Source organism: Zeugodacus cucurbitae, chromosome 3 (genome assembly GCF_028554725.1).
Source record: "Zeugodacus cucurbitae isolate PBARC_wt_2022May chromosome 3, idZeuCucr1.2, whole genome shotgun sequence".
NCBI lineage: Eukaryota > Metazoa > Arthropoda > Insecta > Diptera > Tephritidae > Zeugodacus > Zeugodacus cucurbitae.
Genome location: NC_071668.1, coordinates 48,375,474 through 48,396,966, shown reverse-complemented (window position 1 = coordinate 48,396,966; position 21,493 = coordinate 48,375,474).

The window sequence follows — 21,493 nt, the reverse complement described above, 5'->3', positions numbered from 1 at the left end:
TAGCGTAGTAAGTGGGTAGGGGTTATTATGCATTATTCGTCATTTTTTACGATCCCCAAAATCCAAAATTTTTGCCAGAATAAAATAATTAACATTAAAAAAACATTAACATTAACATATTTTCAACAGAAAAAATCAAAACTTCAAAACATAAACAGTCAATATTGTCAAATTTATTTTTCTCAGTTCAGTTGATATTGAGATTTTCATAAGAACAGTTGTGTTGAACGGAGCGATTTGAATTTGTTCTCGAAGAAAATAATTACAAAAAAAAACCTGACGCAAATAATAAATAAACAAAAAATATTTTCTTACTGAATATTGTGGAATATTTATATATTCGTAATACAATTGTATATATACAATATACAACAAAATCAGCGGATACCAAAATAATTGCCGCAAAAGTGAGTGCAAAAAATTTCTTACAAAAACACACAAAAAAAATCATAACTGGGATTGCATTATCGCAAGGCAATATGTCCTTCCTTTTAAATGGTAAACTTTTACGATCTTCACTATCGAAGACAGTTTTAAACTGGACCGGACTTGGAGCTACGCGTGAAAAGCACGTGATGCCCAAGCATTTGGAAAAAATCAATAAAGACAAAGACCCACCATTTGCACACATGGTTGAGTATTATTATCACTCGGCCGCTCAGCTAATGGAGCCGATGATGATAAAGGAGCTGGAAAAGTATCCTTACATGAAGAAGGAACAGCGTGAACAACGTGTTTCCGCCATGCTTAAATTGATGGGCTGCACTACAAATCTATTGGAAGTTACCTTCCCTATAATAAGAAGTGATGGCAATTACGAGCTAATCACCGGCTATCGCGCACACCACACTAGACACAGATTACCACTCAAAGGCGGTGGGTTCAATTATATTATTGGCTATTATTTTTCTAGAAAAGCTGGTATATTCAAAAAATTTCTCAACGAATTTTCTAGAATATATGCATGTAGTTGTGTGTTTCAAGAAAATGTTCTTCCTTTTCAATGCTTCAACTGCTGATGTCTAGCATGATATATATAACTGACTGATAATATCCGTTCCTCTTTTGTAGGCATACGTTTTGCCATGGACGTCGACGCCGATGAGATACGCGCTTTGGCTTATCTGATGGCGTTTAAGACGGCTTGCGTGAATGTACCGTTTGGTGGTTCCAAGGGTGGCACAAGAATTGCAAACAATTACGCGTCGCTATACAATGGAGCTATTACGTCGCAATATGATAGGTCCGGGTATAGATGTACCGGCACCAGATGTGAATACCAGCCAACGCGAGATGAGTTGGTTGGTGGATCAATATATTAAAACTTTTGGTAATTTTTTTTTATGAAATATTAGAAAACGTCTTGATAGACAAATAAATTGTTCTTCTAGGCTATAACGATGTAGATGCATTGGCCATCACGACTGGTAAGCCAGTAGAAATAGGCGGTATAAATGGTCGCACCGCCGCCACGGGACGTGGTCTATTTAAGGCGGCTGAATGTTTTATTATGGATAAAGATTGGATGGATTTATTAGGCTGGAAGACTGGTTGGAAAGATAAAACCGTGATCGTACAAGGGTTTGGCAATGTCGGTTCCCATGCATCCGTTTTTGTAGTGGAAGCCGGTGCCAAACTGATCGGTGTTCAAGAATTTGACGTGTCTCTAGTAAATGAGAATGGCATTGATCCAAAGGTATGTGGCGTATTGAAAATAAATATCTCCATGATAATATTTTTTTAATTTTCTTCATATACTTAGGACTTAATGGATTATTATGCAAAAAATAATAAATCAATCAAGGGCTATACCAAAGCCACCGAAAAAGAGGGCAGTTTGTTGGGTGAAAAATGCGATATACTAATGCCTTGCTCTACGCAAAAGGTTCTCACTGTCGAAAATGCTAACAGTGTACAAGCCAAGATGATTTTAGAAGGCGCTAATGGTCCTTCGACGCCAGCTGCCGATGAAATATTACGTAAAAAGAATGTACTCATTATACCGGATTTGTTTTGCAATGCTGGCGGTGTAACGGTATCCTACTTTGAGTACTTAAAGAATATCAATCATGTATCTTATGGCAAAATGAATGTTAAACGCGAGAAAGCCATAATCAACGAGATCTTTAACTCCATGAATGAGTGCGAGGTAAGTGAACTTTGACCACCGTGCAAATAAGTTAATTTGTTAATATGAATTTTTTTAATTTATTTATTTAGGATAAGTTCAAGCCAAACAAAAAGTTAAAGCTCATAAGAGACTGTACGAAGGAGGCGGATATTGTAGACGCAGGACTACAAACAGTTATGGAAACTGCGGGGGCAGGCATTAAGATTGTGGCCAATGAATTCGGTCTCTGCAATGATTAACGCACCGCTGCCTTTATTTACTCGATTTCTAAGATTTTCCGAGCCTTAGAAATGGAGGGCATTTCTCAACAATAATTACAGAATGCGTCTGAAGTCGCTTGGCGATTATTTATTTTTACAAATTTTACATTTATATATTTATAAGATCCAAAGTGTAATATCCTTTTGTATATTTTTCTTAAATTTTTAAATAAATATTTCTTTACAAAAACACAAACAGAATGGCTTCTTGACAGCAACAGTTTAACAATTAAAAAAAAAACCCCTACCCACTTACTACGCCAATTTTGGTGGCATTCACCACTGCAATGATTTACGCACCGCCGCCTTTATTTACTCGATTTCGAAGATTTTCCGAGCATTAGAATTGAAGGGCATTTCTCAGCAATAATTGCAGAATGCGTCTGAAGTCGCTAGGCGATTGTTTATTTTTACACATTTTACATTTATATATTTATAAGATCCAAAGTGTAATATCCTTTTGTATATTTTTCTTCAATTTTTAAATAAATATTTCTTTACACAAACACAAACAAAATGGCTTCTTGACAGCAACAGTTTTACAATTAAAAAACAAAACCCCTACCCACTTACCTCTGTTTTTGGTACCCTTATATCTGTTTTTCTGTTTTTGGTAATATGGTACTCATACGACCTGTATAACCCCATTTGCGCGCCGTGAAAAAATCGGGTTTTCACCACGCGTCAATGCATCAAATGCACCAAAATGCACCAAAAAAGTGGTGAATGGTACCAAAAATCCATCCACCAAATGCACCAAAAATAGCGTAGTAAGTGGGTAGGGGTTATTATGCATTATTCGTCATTTTTTACGATCCCCAAAATCCAAAATTTTTGCCAGAATAAAATAATTAACATTAAAAAAACATTAACATTAACATATTTTCAACAGAAAAAATCAAAACTTCAAAACATAAACAGTCAATATTGTCAAATTTATTTTTCTCAGTTCAGTTGATATTGAGATTTTCATAAGAACAGTTGTGTTGAACGGAGCGATTTGAATTTGTTCTCGAAGAAAATAATTACAAAAAAAAACCTGACGCAAATAATAAATAAACAAAAAATATTTTCTTACTGAATATTGTGGAATATTTATATATTCGTAATACAATTGTATATATACAATATACAACAAAATCAGCGGATACCAAAATAATTGCCGAAAAAGTGAGTGCAAAAAATTTCTTACAAAAACACACAAAAAAAATCATAACTGGGATTGCATTATCGCAAGGCAATATGTCCTTCCTTTTAAATGGTAAACTTTTACGATCTTCACTATCGAAGACAGTTTTAAACTGGACCGGACTTGGAGCTACGCGTGAAAAGCACGTGATGCCCAAGCATTTGGAAAAAATCAATAAAGACAAAGACCCACCATTTGCACACATGGTTGAGTATTATTATCACTCGGCCGCTCAGCTAATGGAGCCGATGATGATAAAGGAGCTGGAAAAGTATCCTTACATGAAGAAGGAACAGCGTGAACAACGTGTTTCCGCCATGCTTAAATTGATGGGCTGCACTACAAATCTATTGGAAGTTACCTTCCCTATAATAAGAAGTGATGGCAATTACGAGCTAATCACCGGCTATCGCGCACACCACACTAGACACAGATTACCACTCAAAGGCGGTGGGTTCAATTATATTATTGGCTATTATTTTTCTAGAAAAGCTGGTATATTCAAAAAATTTCTCAACGAATTTTCTAGAATATATGCATGTAGTTGTGTGTTTCAAGAAAATGTTCTTCCTTTTCAATGCTTCAACTGCTGATGTCTAGCATGATATATATAACTGACTGATAATATCCGTTCCTCTTTTGTAGGCATACGTTTTGCCATGGACGTCGACGCCGATGAGATACGCGCTTTGGCTTATCTGATGGCGTTTAAGACGGCTTGCGTGAATGTACCGTTTGGTGGTTCCAAGGGTGGCATACGTATCGACCCGAAGAAGTATACTGCACAAGAATTGCAAACAATTACGCGTCGCTATACAATGGAGCTATTACGTCGCAATATGATAGGTCCGGGTATAGATGTACCGGCACCAGATGTGAATACCAGCCAACGCGAGATGAGTTGGTTGGTGGATCAATATATTAAAACTTTTGGTAATTTTTTTTTATGAAATATTAGAAAACGTCTTGATAGACAAATAAATTGTTCTTCTAGGCTATAACGATGTAGATGCATTGGCCATCACGACTGGTAAGCCAGTAGAAATAGGCGGTATAAATGGTCGCACCGCCGCCACGGGACGTGGTCTATTTAAGGCGGCTGAATGTTTTATTATGGATAAAGATTGGATGGATTTATTAGGCTGGAAGACTGGTTGGAAAGATAAAACCGTGATCGTACAAGGGTTTGGCAATGTCGGTTCCCATGCATCCGTTTTTGTAGTGGAAGCCGGTGCCAAACTGATCGGTGTTCAAGAATTTGACGTGTCTCTAGTAAATGAGAATGGCATTGATCCAAAGGTATGTGGCGTATTGAAAATAAATATCTCCATGATAATATTTTTTTAATTTTCTTCATATACTTAGGACTTAATGGAGTATTATGCAAAAAATAATAAATCAATCAAGGGCTATACCAAAGCCACCGAAAAAGAGGGCAGTTTGTTGGGTGAAAAATGCGATATACTAATGCCTTGCTCTACGCAAAAGGTTCTCACTGTCGAAAATGCTAACAGTGTACAAGCCAAGATGATTTTAGAAGGCGCTAATGGTCCTTCGACGCCAGCTGCCGATGAAATATTACGTAAAAAGAATGTACTCATTATACCGGATTTGTTTTGCAATGCTGGCGGTGTAACGGTATCCTACTTTGAGTACTTAAAGAATATCAATCATGTATCTTATGGCAAAATGAATGTTAAACGCGAGAAAGCCATAATCAACGAGATCTTTAACTCCATGAATGAGTGCGAGGTAAGTGAACTTTGACCACCGTGCAAATAAGTTAATTTGTTAATATGAATTTTTTTAATTTATTTATTTAGGATAAGTTCAAGCCAAACAAAAAGTTAAAGCTCATAAGAGACTGTACGAAGGAGGCGGATATTGTAGACGCAGGACTACAAACAGTTATGGAAACTGCGGGGGCAGGCATTAAGATTGTGGCCAATGAATTCGGTCTCTGCAATGATTTACGCACCGCTGCCTTTATTTACTCGATTTCTAAGATTTTCCGAGCCTTAGAAATGGAGGGCATTTCTCAACAATAATTACAGAATGCGTCTGAAGTCGCTTGGCGATTATTTATTTTTACAAATTTTACATTTATATATTTATAAGATCCAAAGTGTAATATCCTTTTGTATATTTTTCTTAAATTTTTAAATAAATATTTCTTTACAAAAACACAAACAGAATGGCTTCTTGACAGCAACAGTTTAACAATTAAAAAAAAAAACCCCTACCCACTTACTACGCCAATTTTGGTGGCATTCACCACTGCAATGATTTACGCACCGCCGCCTTTATTTACTCGATTTCGAAGATTTTCCGAGCATTAGAATTGAAGGGCATTTCTCAGCAATAATTGCAGAATGCGTCTGAAGTCGCTAGGCGATTGTTTATTTTTACACATTTTACATTTATATATTTATAAGATCCAAAGTGTAATATCCTTTTGTATATTTTTCTTCAATTTTTAAATAAATATTTCTTTACACAAACACAAACAAAATGGCTTCTTGACAGCAACAGTTTTACAATTAAAAAACAAAACCCCTACCCACTTACCTCTGTTTTTGGTACCCTTATATCTGTTTTTCTGTTTTTGGTAATATGGTACTCATACGACCTGTATAACCCCATTTGCGCGCCGTGAAAAAATCGGGTTTTCACCACGCGTCAATGCATCAAATGCACCAAAATGCACCAAAAAAGTGGTGAATGGTACCAAAAATCCATCCACCAAATGCACCAAAAATAGCGTAGTAAGTGGGTAGGGGTTATTATGCATTATTCGTCATTTTTTACGATCCCCAAAATCCAAAATTTTTGCCAGAATAAAATAATTAACATTAAAAAAACATTAACATTAACATATTTTCAACAGAAAAAATCAAAACTTCAAAACATAAACAGTCAATATTGTCAAATTTATTTTTCTCAGTTCAGTTGATATTGAGATTTTCATAAGAACAGTTGTGTTGAACGGAGCGATTTGAATTTGTTCTCGAAGAAAATAATTACAAAAAAAAAACCTGACGCAAATAATAAATAAACAAAAAATATTTTCTTACTGAATATTGTGGAATATTTATATATTCGTAATACAATTGTATATATACAATATACAACAAAATCAGCGGATACCAAAATAATTGCCGAAAAAGTGAGTGCAAAAAATTTCTTACAAAAACACACAAAAAAAATCATAACTGGGATTGCATTATCGCAAGGCAATATGTCCTTCCTTTTAAATGGTAAACTTTTACGATCACTATCGAAGACAGTTTTAAACTGGACCGGACTTGGAGCTACGCGTGAAAAGCACGTGATGCCCAAGCATTTGGAAAAAATCAATAAAGACAAAGACCCACCATTTGCACACATGGTTGAGTATTATTATCACTCGGCCGCTCAGCTAATGGAGCCGATGATGATAAAGGAGCTGGAAAAGTATCCTTACATGAAGAAGGAACAGCGTGAACAACGTGTTTCCGCCATGCTTAAATTGATGGGCTGCACTACAAATCTATTGGAAGTTACCTTCCCTATAATAAGAAGTGATGGCAATTACGAGCTAATCACCGGCTATCGCGCACACCACACTAGACACAGATTACCACTCAAAGGCGGTGGGTTCAATTATATTATTGGCTATTATTTTTCTAGAAAAGCTGGTATATTCAAAAAATTTCTCAACGAATTTTCTAGAATATATGCATGTAGTTGTGTGTTTCAAGAAAATGTTCTTCCTTTTCAATGCTTCAACTGCTGATGTCTAGCATGATATATATAACTGACTGATAATATCCGTTCCTCTTTTGTAGGCATACGTTTTGCCATGGACGTCGACGCCGATGAGATACGCGCTTTGGCTTATCTGATGGCGTTTAAGACGGCTTGCGTGAATGTACCGTTTGGTGGTTCCAAGGGTGGCATACGTATCGACCCGAAGAAGTATACTGCACAAGAATTGCAAACAATTACGCGTCGCTATACAATGGAGCTATTACGTCGCAATATGATAGGTCCGGGTATAGATGTACCGGCACCAGATGTGAATACCAGCCAACGCGAGATGAGTTGGTTGGTGGATCAATATATTAAAACTTTTGGTAATTTTTTTTTATGAAATATTAGAAAACGTCTTGATAGACAAATAAATTGTTCTTCTAGGCTATAACGATGTAGATGCATTGGCCATCACGACTGGTAAGCCAGTAGAAATAGGCGGTATAAATGGTCGCACCGCCGCCACGGGACGTGGTCTATTTAAGGCGGCTGAATGTTTTATTATGGATAAAGATTGGATGGATTTATTAGGCTGGAAGACTGGTTGGAAAGATAAAACCGTGATCGTACAAGGGTTTGGCAATGTCGGTTCCCATGCATCCGTTTTTGTAGTGGAAGCCGGTGCCAAACTGATCGGTGTTCAAGAATTTGACGTGTCTCTAGTAAATGAGAATGGCATTGATCCAAAGGTATGTGGCGTATTGAAAATAAATATCTCCATGATAATATTTTTTTAATTTTCTTCATATACTTAGGACTTAATGGAGTATTATGCAAAAAATAATAAATCAATCAAGGGCTATACCAAAGCCACCGAAAAAGAGGGCAGTTTGTTGGGTGAAAAATGCGATATACTAATGCCTTGCTCTACGCAAAAGGTTCTCACTGTCGAAAATGCTAACAGTGTACAAGCCAAGATGATTTTAGAAGGCGCTAATGGTCCTTCGACGCCAGCTGCCGATGAAATATTACGTAAAAAGAATGTACTCATTATACCGGATTTGTTTTGCAATGCTGGCGGTGTAACGGTATCCTACTTTGAGTACTTAAAGAATATCAATCATGTATCTTATGGCAAAATGAATGTTAAACGCGAGAAAGCCATAATCAACGAGATCTTTAACTCCATGAATGAGTGCGAGGTAAGTGAACTTTGACCACCGTGCAAATAAGTTAATTTGTTAATATGAATTTTTTTAATTTATTTATTTAGGATAAGTTCAAGCCAAACAAAAAGTTAAAGCTCATAAGAGACTGTACGAAGGAGGCGGATATTGTAGACGCAGGACTACAAACAGTTATGGAAACTGCGGGGGCAGGCATTAAGATTGTGGCCAATGAATTCGGTCTCTGCAATGATTTACGCACCGCTGCCTTTATTTACTCGATTTCTAAGATTTTCCGAGCCTTAGAAATGGAGGGCATTTCTCAACAATAATTACAGAATGCGTCTGAAGTCGCTTGGCGATTATTTATTTTTACAAATTTTACATTTATATATTTATAAGATCCAAAGTGTAATATCCTTTTGTATATTTTTCTTAAATTTTTAAATAAATATTTCTTTACAAAAACACAAACAGAATGGCTTCTTGACAGCAACAGTTTAACAATTAAAAAAAAAAACCCCTACCCACTTACTACGCCAATTTTGGTGGCATTCACCACTGCAATGATTTACGCACCGCCGCCTTTATTTACTCGATTTCGAAGATTTTCCGAGCATTAGAATTGAAGGGCATTTCTCAGCAATAATTGCAGAATGCGTCTGAAGTCGCTAGGCGATTGTTTATTTTTACACATTTTACATTTATATATTTATAAGATCCAAAGTGTAATATCCTTTTGTATATTTTTCTTCAATTTTTAAATAAATATTTCTTTACACAAACACAAACAAAATGGCTTCTTGACAGCAACAGTTTTACAATTAAAAAACAAAACCCCTACCCACTTACCTCTGTTTTTGGTACCCTTATATCTGTTTTTCTGTTTTTGGTAATATGGTACTCATACGACCTGTATAACCCCATTTGCGCGCCGTGAAAAAATCGGGTTTTCACCACGCGTCAATGCATCAAATGCACCAAAATGCACCAAAAAAGTGGTGAATGGTACCAAAAATCCATCCACCAAATGCACCAAAAATAGCGTAGTAAGTGGGTAGGGGTTATTATGCATTATTCGTCATTTTTTACGATCCCCAAAATCCAAAATTTTTGCCAGAATAAAATAATTAACATTAAAAAAACATTAACATTAACATATTTTCAACAGAAAAAATCAAAACTTCAAAACATAAACAGTCAATATTGTCAAATTTATTTTTCTCAGTTCAGTTGATATTGAGATTTTCATAAGAACAGTTGTGTTGAACGGAGCGATTTGAATTTGTTCTCGAAGAAAATAATTACAAAAAAAAAACCTGACGCAAATAATAAATAAACAAAAAATATTTTCTTACTGAATATTGTGGAATATTTATATATTCGTAATACAATTGTATATATACAATATACAACAAAATCAGCGGATACCAAAATAATTGCCGAAAAAGTGAGTGCAAAAAATTTCTTACAAAAACACACAAAAAAAATCATAACTGGGATTGCATTATCGCAAGGCAATATGTCCTTCCTTTTAAATGGTAAACTTTTACGATCACTATCGAAGACAGTTTTAAACTGGACCGGACTTGGAGCTACGCGTGAAAAGCACGTGATGCCCAAGCATTTGGAAAAAATCAATAAAGACAAAGACCCACCATTTGCACACATGGTTGAGTATTATTATCACTCGGCCGCTCAGCTAATGGAGCCGATGATGATAAAGGAGCTGGAAAAGTATCCTTACATGAAGAAGGAACAGCGTGAACAACGTGTTTCCGCCATGCTTAAATTGATGGGCTGCACTACAAATCTATTGGAAGTTACCTTCCCTATAATAAGAAGTGATGGCAATTACGAGCTAATCACCGGCTATCGCGCACACCACACTAGACACAGATTACCACTCAAAGGCGGTGGGTTCAATTATATTATTGGCTATTATTTTTCTAGAAAAGCTGGTATATTCAAAAAATTTCTCAACGAATTTTCTAGAATATATGCATGTAGTTGTGTGTTTCAAGAAAATGTTCTTCCTTTTCAATGCTTCAACTGCTGATGTCTAGCATGATATATATAACTGACTGATAATATCCGTTCCTCTTTTGTAGGCATACGTTTTGCCATGGACGTCGACGCCGATGAGATACGCGCTTTGGCTTATCTGATGGCGTTTAAGACGGCTTGCGTGAATGTACCGTTTGGTGGTTCCAAGGGTGGCATACGTATCGACCCGAAGAAGTATACTGCACAAGAATTGCAAACAATTACGCGTCGCTATACAATGGAGCTATTACGTCGCAATATGATAGGTCCGGGTATAGATGTACCGGCACCAGATGTGAATACCAGCCAACGCGAGATGAGTTGGTTGGTGGATCAATATATTAAAACTTTTGGTAATTTTTTTTTATGAAATATTAGAAAACGTCTTGATAGACAAATAAATTGTTCTTCTAGGCTATAACGATGTAGATGCATTGGCCATCACGACTGGTAAGCCAGTAGAAATAGGCGGTATAAATGGTCGCACCGCCGCCACGGGACGTGGTCTATTTAAGGCGGCTGAATGTTTTATTATGGATAAAGATTGGATGGATTTATTAGGCTGGAAGACTGGTTGGAAAGATAAAACCGTGATCGTACAAGGGTTTGGCAATGTCGGTTCCCATGCATCCGTTTTTGTAGTGGAAGCCGGTGCCAAACTGATCGGTGTTCAAGAATTTGACGTGTCTCTAGTAAATGAGAATGGCATTGATCCAAAGGTATGTGGCGTATTGAAAATAAATATCTCCATGATAATATTTTTTTAATTTTCTTCATATACTTAGGACTTAATGGAGTATTATGCAAAAAATAATAAATCAATCAAGGGCTATACCAAAGCCACCGAAAAAGAGGGCAGTTTGTTGGGTGAAAAATGCGATATACTAATGCCTTGCTCTACGCAAAAGGTTCTCACTGTCGAAAATGCTAACAGTGTACAAGCCAAGATGATTTTAGAAGGCGCTAATGGTCCTTCGACGCCAGCTGCCGATGAAATATTACGTAAAAAGAATGTACTCATTATACCGGATTTGTTTTGCAATGCTGGCGGTGTAACGGTATCCTACTTTGAGTACTTAAAGAATATCAATCATGTATCTTATGGCAAAATGAATGTTAAACGCGAGAAAGCCATAATCAACGAGATCTTTAACTCCATGAATGAGTGCGAGGTAAGTGAACTTTGACCACCGTGCAAATAAGTTAATTTGTTAATATGAATTTTTTTAATTTATTTATTTAGGATAAGTTCAAGCCAAACAAAAAGTTAAAGCTCATAAGAGACTGTACGAAGGAGGCGGATATTGTAGACGCAGGACTACAAACAGTTATGGAAACTGCGGCGGCAGGCATTAAGATTGTGGCCAATGAATTCGGTCTCTGCAATGATTTACGCACCGCTGCCTTTATTTACTCGATTTCTAAGATTTTCCGAGCCTTAGAAATGGAGGGCATTTCTCAACAATAATTACAGAATGCGTCTGAAGTCGCTTGGCGATTATTTATTTTTACAAATTTTACATTTATATATTTATAAGATCCAAAGTGTAATATCCTTTTGTATATTTTTCTTAAATTTTTAAATAAATATTTCTTTACAAAAACACAAACAGAATGGCTTCTTGACAGCAACAGTTTAACAATTAAAAAAAAAAACCCCTACCCACTTACTACGCCAATTTTGGTGGCATTCACCACTGCAATGATTTACGCACCGCCGCCTTTATTTACTCGATTTCGAAGATTTTCCGAGCATTAGAATTGGAGGGCATTTCTCAGCAATAATTGCAGAATGCGTCTGAAGTCGCTAGGCGATTGTTTATTTTTACACATTTTACATTTATATATTTATAAGATCCAAAGTGTAATATCCTTTTGTATATTTTTCTTCAATTTTTAAATAAATATTTCTTTACACAAACACAAACAAAATGGCTTCTTGACAGCAACAGTTTTACAATTAAAAAACAAAACCCCTACCCACTTACCTCTGTTTTTGGTACCCTTATATCTGTTTTTCTGTTTTTGGTAATATGGTACTCATACGACCTGTATAACCCCATTTGCGCGCCGTGAAAAAATCGGGTTTTCACCACGCGTCAATGCATCAAATGCACCAAAATGCACCAAAAAAGTGGTGAATGGTACCAAAAATCCATCCACCAAATGCACCAAAAATAGCGTAGTAAGTGGGTAGGGGTTATTATGCATTATTCGTCATTTTTTACGATCCCCAAAATCCAAAATTTTTGCCAGAATAAAATAATTAACATTAAAAAAACATTAACATTAACATATTTTCAACAGAAAAAATCAAAACTTCAAAACATAAACAGTCAATATTGTCAAATTTATTTTTCTCAGTTCAGTTGATATTGAGATTTTCATAAGAACAGTTGTGTTGAACGGAGCGATTTGAATTTGTTCTCGAAGAAAATAATTACAAAAAAAAACCTGACGCAAATAATAAATAAACAAAAAATATTTTCTTACTGAATATTGTGGAATATTTATATATTCGTAATACAATTGTATATATACAATATACAACAAAATCAGCGGATACCAAAATAATTGCCGAAAAAGTGAGTGCAAAAAATTTCTTACAAAAACACACAAAAAAAATCATAACTGGGATTGCATTATCGCAAGGCAATATGTCCTTCCTTTTAAATGGTAAACTTTTACGATCTTCACTATCGAAGACAGTTTTAAACTGGACCGGACTTGGAGCTACGCGTGAAAAGCACGTGATGCCCAAGCATTTGGAAAAAATCAATAAAGACAAAGACCCACCATTTGCACACATGGTTGAGTATTATTATCACTCGGCCGCTCAGCTAATGGAGCCGATGATGATAAAGGAGCTGGAAAAGTATCCTTACATGAAGAAGGAACAGCGTGAACAACATGTTTCCGCCATGCTTAAATTGATGGGCTGCACTACAAATCTATTGGAAGTTACCTTCCCTATAATAAGAAGTGATGGCAATTACGAGCTAATCACCGGCTATCGCGCACACCACACTAGACACAGATTACCACTCAAAGGCGGTGGGTTCAATTATATTATTGGCTATTATTTTTCTAGAAAAGCTGGTATATTCAAAAAATTTCTCAACGAATTTTCTAGAATATATGCATGTAGTTGTGTGTTTCAAGAAAATGTTCTTCCTTTTCAATGCTTCAACTGCTGATGTCTAGCATGATATATATAACTGACTGATAATATCCGTTCCTCTTTTGTAGGCATACGTTTTGCCATGGACGTCGACGCCGATGAGATACGCGCTTTGGCTTATCTGATGGCGTTTAAGACGGCTTGCGTGAATGTACCGTTTGGTGGTTCCAAGGGTGGCATACGTATCGACCCGAAGAAGTATACTGCACAAGAATTGCAAACAATTACGCGTCGCTATACAATGGAGCTATTACGTCGCAATATGATAGGTCCGGGTATAGATGTACCGGCACCAGATGTGAATACCAGCCAACGCGAGATGAGTTGGTTGGTGGATCAATATATTAAAACTTTTGGTAATTTTTTTTTATGAAATATTAGAAAACGTCTTGATAGACAAATAAATTGTTCTTCTAGGCTATAACGATGTAGATGCATTGGCCATCACGACTGGTAAGCCAGTAGAAATAGGCGGTATAAATGGTCGCACCGCCGCCACGGGACGTGGTCTATTTAAGGCGGCTGAATGTTTTATTATGGATAAAGATTGGATGGATTTATTAGGCTGGAAGACTGGTTGGAAAGATAAAACCGTGATCGTACAAGGGTTTGGCAATGTCGGTTCCCATGCATCCGTTTTTGTAGTGGAAGCCGGTGCCAAACTGATCGGTGTTCAAGAATTTGACGTGTCTCTAGTAAATGAGAATGGCATTGATCCAAAGGTATGTGGCGTATTGAAAATAAATATCTCCATGATAATATTTTTTTAATTTTCTTCATATACTTAGGACTTAATGGAGTATTATGCAAAAAATAATAAATCAATCAAGGGCTATACCAAAGCCACCGAAAAAGAGGGCAGTTTGTTGGGTGAAAAATGCGATATACTAATGCCTTGCTCTACGCAAAAGGTTCTCACTGTCGAAAATGCTAACAGTGTACAAGCCAAGATGATTTTAGAAGGCGCTAATGGTCCTTCGACGCCAGCTGCCGATGAAATATTACGTAAAAAGAATGTACTCATTATACCGGATTTGTTTTGCAATGCTGGCGGTGTAACGGTATCCTACTTTGAGTACTTAAAGAATATCAATCATGTATCTTATGGCAAAATGAATGTTAAACGCGAGAAAGCCATAATCAACGAGATCTTTAACTCCATGAATGAGTGCGAGGTAAGTGAACTTTGACCACCGTGCAAATAAGTTAATTTGTTAATATGAATTTTTTTAATTTATTTATTTAGGATAAGTTCAAGCCAAACAAAAAGTTAAAGCTCATAAGAGACTGTACGAAGGAGGCGGATATTGTAGACGCAGGACTACAAACAGTTATGGAAACTGCGGGGGCAGGCATTAAGATTGTGGCCAATGAATTCGGTCTCTGCAATGATTTACGCACCGCTGCCTTTATTTACTCGATTTCTAAGATTTTCCGAGCCTTAGAAATGGAGGGCATTTCTCAACAATAATTACAGAATGCGTCTGAAGTCGCTTGGCGATTATTTATTTTTACAAATTTTACATTTATATATTTATAAGATCCAAAGTGTAATATCCTTTTGTATATTTTTCTTAAATTTTTAAATAAATATTTCTTTACAAAAACACAAACAGAATGGCTTCTTCTTATTATGCATTATTCGTCATTTTTTACGATCCCCAAAATCCAAAATTTTTGCCAGAATAAAATAATTAACATTAAAAAAACATTAACATTAACATATTTTCAACAGAAAAAATCAAAACTTCAAAACATAAACAGTCAATATTGTCAAATTTATTTTTCTCAGTTCAGTTGATATTGAGATTTTCATAAGAACAGTTGTGTTGAACGGAGCGATTTGAATTTGTTCTCGAAGAAAATAATTACAAAAAAAAACCTGACGCAAATAATAAATAAACAAAAAATATTTTCTTACTGAATATTGTGGAATATTTATATATTCGTAATACAATTGTATATATACAATATACAACAAAATCAGCGGATACCAAAATAATTGCCGAAAAAGTGAGTGCAAAAAATTTCTTACAAAAACACACAAAAAAAATCATAACTGGGATTGCATTATCGCAAGGCAATATGTCCTTCCTTTTAAATGGTAAACTTTTACGATCTTCACTATCGAAGACAGTTTTAAACTGGACCGGACTTGGAGCTACGCGTGAAAAGCACGTGATGCCCAAGCATTTGGAAAAAATCAATAAAGACAAAGACCCACCATTTGCACACATGGTTGAGTATTATTATCACTCGGCCGCTCAGCTAATGGAGCCGATGATGATAAAGGAGCTGGAAAAGTATCCTTACATGAAGAAGGAACAGCGTGAACAACGTGTTTCCGCCATGCTTAAATTGATGGGCTGCACTACAAATCTATTGGAAGTTACCTTCCCTATAATAAGAAGTGATGGCAATTACGAGCTAATCACCGGCTATCGCGCATACCACACTAGACACAGATTACCACTCAAATGCGGTGGGTTCAATTATATTATTGGCTATTATTTTTCTAGAAAAGCTGGTATATTCAAAAAATTTCTCAACGAATTTTCTAGAATATATGCATGTAGTTGTGTGTTTCAAGAAAATGTTCTTCCTTTTCAATGCTTCAACTGCTGATGTCTAGCATGATATATATAACTGACTGATAATATCCGTTCCTCTTTTGTAGGCATACGTTTTGCCATGGACGTCGACGCCGATGAGATACGCGCTTTGGCTTATCTGATGGCGTTTAAGACGGCTTGCGTGAATGTACCGTTTGGTGGTTCCAAGGGTGGCATACGTATCGACCCGAAGAAGTATACTGCACAAGAATTGCAAACAATTACGCGTCGCTATACAATGGAGCTATTACGTCGCAATATGATAGGTCCGGGTATAGATGTACCGGCACCAGATGTGAATACCAGCCAACGCGAGATGAGTTGGTTGGTGGATCAATATATTAAAACTTTTGGTAATTTTTTTTTTATGAAATATTAGAAAACGTCTTGATAGACAAATAAATTGTTCTTCTAGGCTATAACGATGTAGATGCATTGGCCATCACGACTGGTAAGCCAGTAGAAATAGGCGGTATAAATGGTCGCACCGCCGCCACGGGACGTGGTCTATTTAAGGCGGCTGAATGTTTTATTATGGATAAAGATTGGATGGATTTATTAGGCTGGAAGACTGGTTGGAAAGATAAAACCGTGATCGTACAAGGGTTTGGCAATGTCGGTTCCCATGCATCCGTTTTTGTAGTGGAAGCCGGTGCCAAACTGATCGGTGTTCAAGAATTTGACGTGTCTCTAGTAAATGAGAATGGCATTGATCCAAAGGTATGTGGCGTATTGAAAATAAATATCTCCATGATAATATTTTTTTAATTTTCTTCATATACTTAGGACTTAATGGAGTATTATGCAAAAAATAATAAATCAATCAAGGGCTATACCAAAGCCACCGAAAAAGAGGGCAGTTTGTTGGGTGAAAAATGCGATATACTAATGCCTTGCTCTACGCAAAAGGTTCTCACTGTCGAAAATGCTAACAGTGTACAAGCCAAGATGATTTTAGAAGGCGCTAATGGTCCTTCGACGCCAGCTGCCGATGAAATATTACGTAAAAAGAATGTACTCATTATACCGGATTTGTTTTGCAATGCTGGCGGTGTAACGGTATCCTACTTTGAGTACTTAAAGAATATCAATCATGTATCTGATGGCAAAATGAATGTTAAACGCGAGAAAGCCATAATCAACGAGATCTTTAACTCCATGAATGAGTGCGAGGTAAGTGAACTTTGACCACCGTGCAAATAAGTTAATTTGTTAATATGAATTTTTTTAATTTATTTATTTAGGATAAGTTCAAGCCAAACAAAAAGTTAAAGCTCATAAGAGACTGTACGAAGGAGGCGGATATTGTAGACGCAGGACTACAAACAGTTATGGAAACTGCGGGGGCAGGCATTAAGATTGTGGCCAATGAATTCGGTCTCTGCAATGATTTACGCACCGCTGCCTTTATTTACTCGATTTCTAAGATTTTCCGAGCCTTAGAAATGGAGGGCATTTCTCAACAATAATTACAGAATGCGTCTGAAGTCGCTTGGCGATTATTTATTTTTACAAATTTTACATTTATATATTTATAAGATCCAAAGTGTAATATCCTTTTGTATATTTTTCTTAAATTTTTAAATAAATATTTCTTTACAAAAACACAAACAGAATGGCTTCTTGACAGCAACAGTTTAACAATTAAAAAAAAACCCCTACCCACTTACTACGCCAATTTTGGTGGCATTCACCACTGCAATGATTTACGCACCGCCGCCTTTATTTACTCGATTTCGAAGATTTTCCGAGCATTAGAATTGAAGGGCATTTCTCAGCAATAATTGCAGAATGCGTCTGAAGTCGCTAGGCGATTGTTTATTTTTACACATTTTACATTTATATATTTATAAGATCCAAAGTGTAATATCCTTTTGTATATTTTTCTTCAATTTTTAAATAAATATTTCTTTACACAAACACAAACAAAATGGCTTCTTGACAGCAACAGTTTTACAATTAAAAAACAAAACCCCTACCCACTTAGCTCTGTTTTTGGTACCCTTATATCTGTTTTTCTGTTTTTGGTAATATGGTACTCATACGACCTGTATAACCCCATTTGCGCGCCGTGAAAAAATCGGGTTTTCACCACGCGTCAATGCATCAAATGCACCAAAATGCACCAAAAAAGTGGTGAATGGTACCAAAAATCCATCCACCAAATGCACCAAAAATAGCGTAGTAAGTGGGTAGGGGTTATTATGCATTATTCGTCATTTTTTACGATCCCCAAAATCCAAAATTTTTGCCAGAATAAAATAATTAACATTAAAAAAACATTAACATTAACATATTTTCAACAGAAAAAATCAAAACTTCAAAACATAAACAGTCAATATTGTCAAATTTATTTTTCTCAGTTCAGTTGATATTGAGATTTTCATAAGAACAGTTGTGTTGAACGGAGCGATTTGAATTTGTTCTCGAAGAAAATAATTACAAAAAAAAACCTGACGCAAATAATAAATAAACAAAAAATATTTTCTTACTGAATATTGTGGAATATTTATATATTCGTAATACAATTGTATATATACAATATACAACAAAATCAGCGGATACCAAAATAATTGCCGAAAAAGTGAGTGCAAAAAATTTCTTACAAAAACACACAAAAAAAATCATAACTGGGATTGCATTATCGCAAGGCAATATGTCCTTCCTTTTAAATGGTAAACTTTTACGATCTTCACTATCGAAGACAGTTTTAAACTGGACCGGACTTGGAGCTACGCGTGAAAAGCACGTGATGCCCAAGCATTTGGAAAAAATCAATAAAGACAAAGACCCACCATTTGCACACATGGTTGAGTATTATTATCACTCGGCCGCTCAGCTAATGGAGCCGATGATGATAAAGGAGCTGGAAAAGTATCCTTACATGAAGAAGGAACAGCGTGAACAACGTGTTTCCGCCATGCTTAAATTGATGGGCTGCACTACAAATCTATTGGAAGTTACCTTCCCTATAATAAGAAGTGATGGCAATTACGAGCTAATCACCGGCTATCGCGCACACCACACTAGACACAGATTACCACTCAAAGGCGGTGGGTTCAATTATATTATTGGCTATTATTTTTCTAGAAAAGCTGGTATATTCAAAAAATTTCTCAACGAATTTTCTAGAATATATGCATGTAGTTGTGTGTTTCAAGAAAATGTTCTTCCTTTTCAATGCTTCAACTGCTGATGTCTAGCATGATATATATAACTGACTGATAATATCCGTTCCTCTTTTGTAGGCATACGTTTTGCCATGGACGTCGACGCCGATGAGATACGCGCTTTGGCTTATCTGATGGCGTTTAAGACGGCTTGCGTGAATGTACCGTTTGGTGGTTCCAAGGGTGGCATACGTATCGACCCGAAGAAGTATACTGCACAAGAATTGCAAACAATTACGCGTCGCTATACAATGGAGCTATTACGTCGCAATATGATAGGTCCGGGTATAGATGTACCGGCACCAGATGTGAATACCAGCCAACGCGAGATGAGTTGGTTGGTGGATCAATATATTAAAACTTTTGGTAATTTTTTTTTATGAAATATTAGAAAACGTCTTGATAGACAAATAAATTGTTCTTCTAGGCTATAACGATGTAGATGCATTGGCCATCACGACTGGTAAGCCAGTAGAAATAGGCGGTATAAATGGTCGCACCGCCGCCACGGGACGTGGTCTATTTAAGGCGGCTGAATGTTTTATTATGGATAAAGATTGGATGGATTTATTAGGCTGGAAGACTGGTTGGAAAGATAAAACCGTGATCGTACAAGGGTTTGGCAATGTCGGTTCCCATGCATCCGTTTTTGTAGTGGAAGCCGGTGCCAAACTGATCGGTGTTCAAGAATTTGACGTGTCTCTAGTAAATGAGAATGGCATTGATCCAAAGGTATGTGGCGTATTGAAAATAAATATCTCCATGATAATATTTTTTTAATTTTCTTCATATACTTAGGACTTAATGGAGTATTATGCAAAAAATAATAAATCAATCAAGGGCTATACCAAAGCCACCGAAAAAGAGGGCAGTTTGTTGGGTGAAAAATGCGATATACTAATGCCTTGCTCTACGCAAAAGGTTCTCACTGTCGAAAATGCTAACAGTGTACAAGCCAAGATGATTTTAGAAGGCGCTAATGGTCCTTCGACGCCAGCTGCCGATGAAATATTACGTAAAAAGAATGTACTCATTATACCGGATTTGTTTTGCAATGCTGGCGGTGTAACGGTATCCTACTTTGAGTACTTAAAGAATATCAATCATGTATCTTATGGCAAAATGAATGTTAAACGCGAGAAAGCCATAATCAACGAGATCTTTAACTCCATGAATGAGTGCGAGGTAAGTGAACTTTGACCACCGTGCAAATAAGTTAATTTTTTAATATGAATTTTTTTAATTTATTTATTTAGGATAAGTTCAAGCCAAACAAAAAGTTAAAGCTCATAAGAGACTTTTCGAAGGAGGCGGATATTGTAGACGCAGGACTACAAACAGTTATGGAAACTGCGGGGGCAGGCATTAAGATTGTGGCCAATGAATTCGGTCTCTGCAATGATTTACGCACCGCTGCCTTTATTTACTCGATTTCTAAGATTTTCCGAGCCTTAGAAATGGAGGGCATTTCTCAACAATAATTACAGAATGCGTCTGAAGTCGCTTGACGATTATTTATTTTTACAAATTTTACATTTATATATTTATAAGATCCAAAGTGTAATATCCTTTTGTATATTTTTCTTAAATTTTTAAATAAATATTTCTTTACAAAAACACAAACAGAATGGCTTCTTGACAGCAACAGTTTAACAATTAAAAAAAAACCCCTACCCACTTACTACGCCAATTTTGGTGGCATTCACCACTGCAATGATTTACGCACCGCCGCCTTTATTTACTCGATTTCGAAGATTTTCCGAGCATTAGAATTGGAGGGCATTTCTCAGCAATACTTGCAGAATGCGTCTGAAGTCGCTAGGCGATTGTTTATTTTTACACATTTTACATTTATATATTTATAAGATCCAAAGTGTAATATCCTTTTGTATATTTTTCTTCAATTTTTAAATAAATATTTCTTTACACAAACACAAACAAAATGGCTTCTTGACAGCAACAGTTTTACAATTAAAAAACAAAACCCCTACCCACTTACCTCTGTT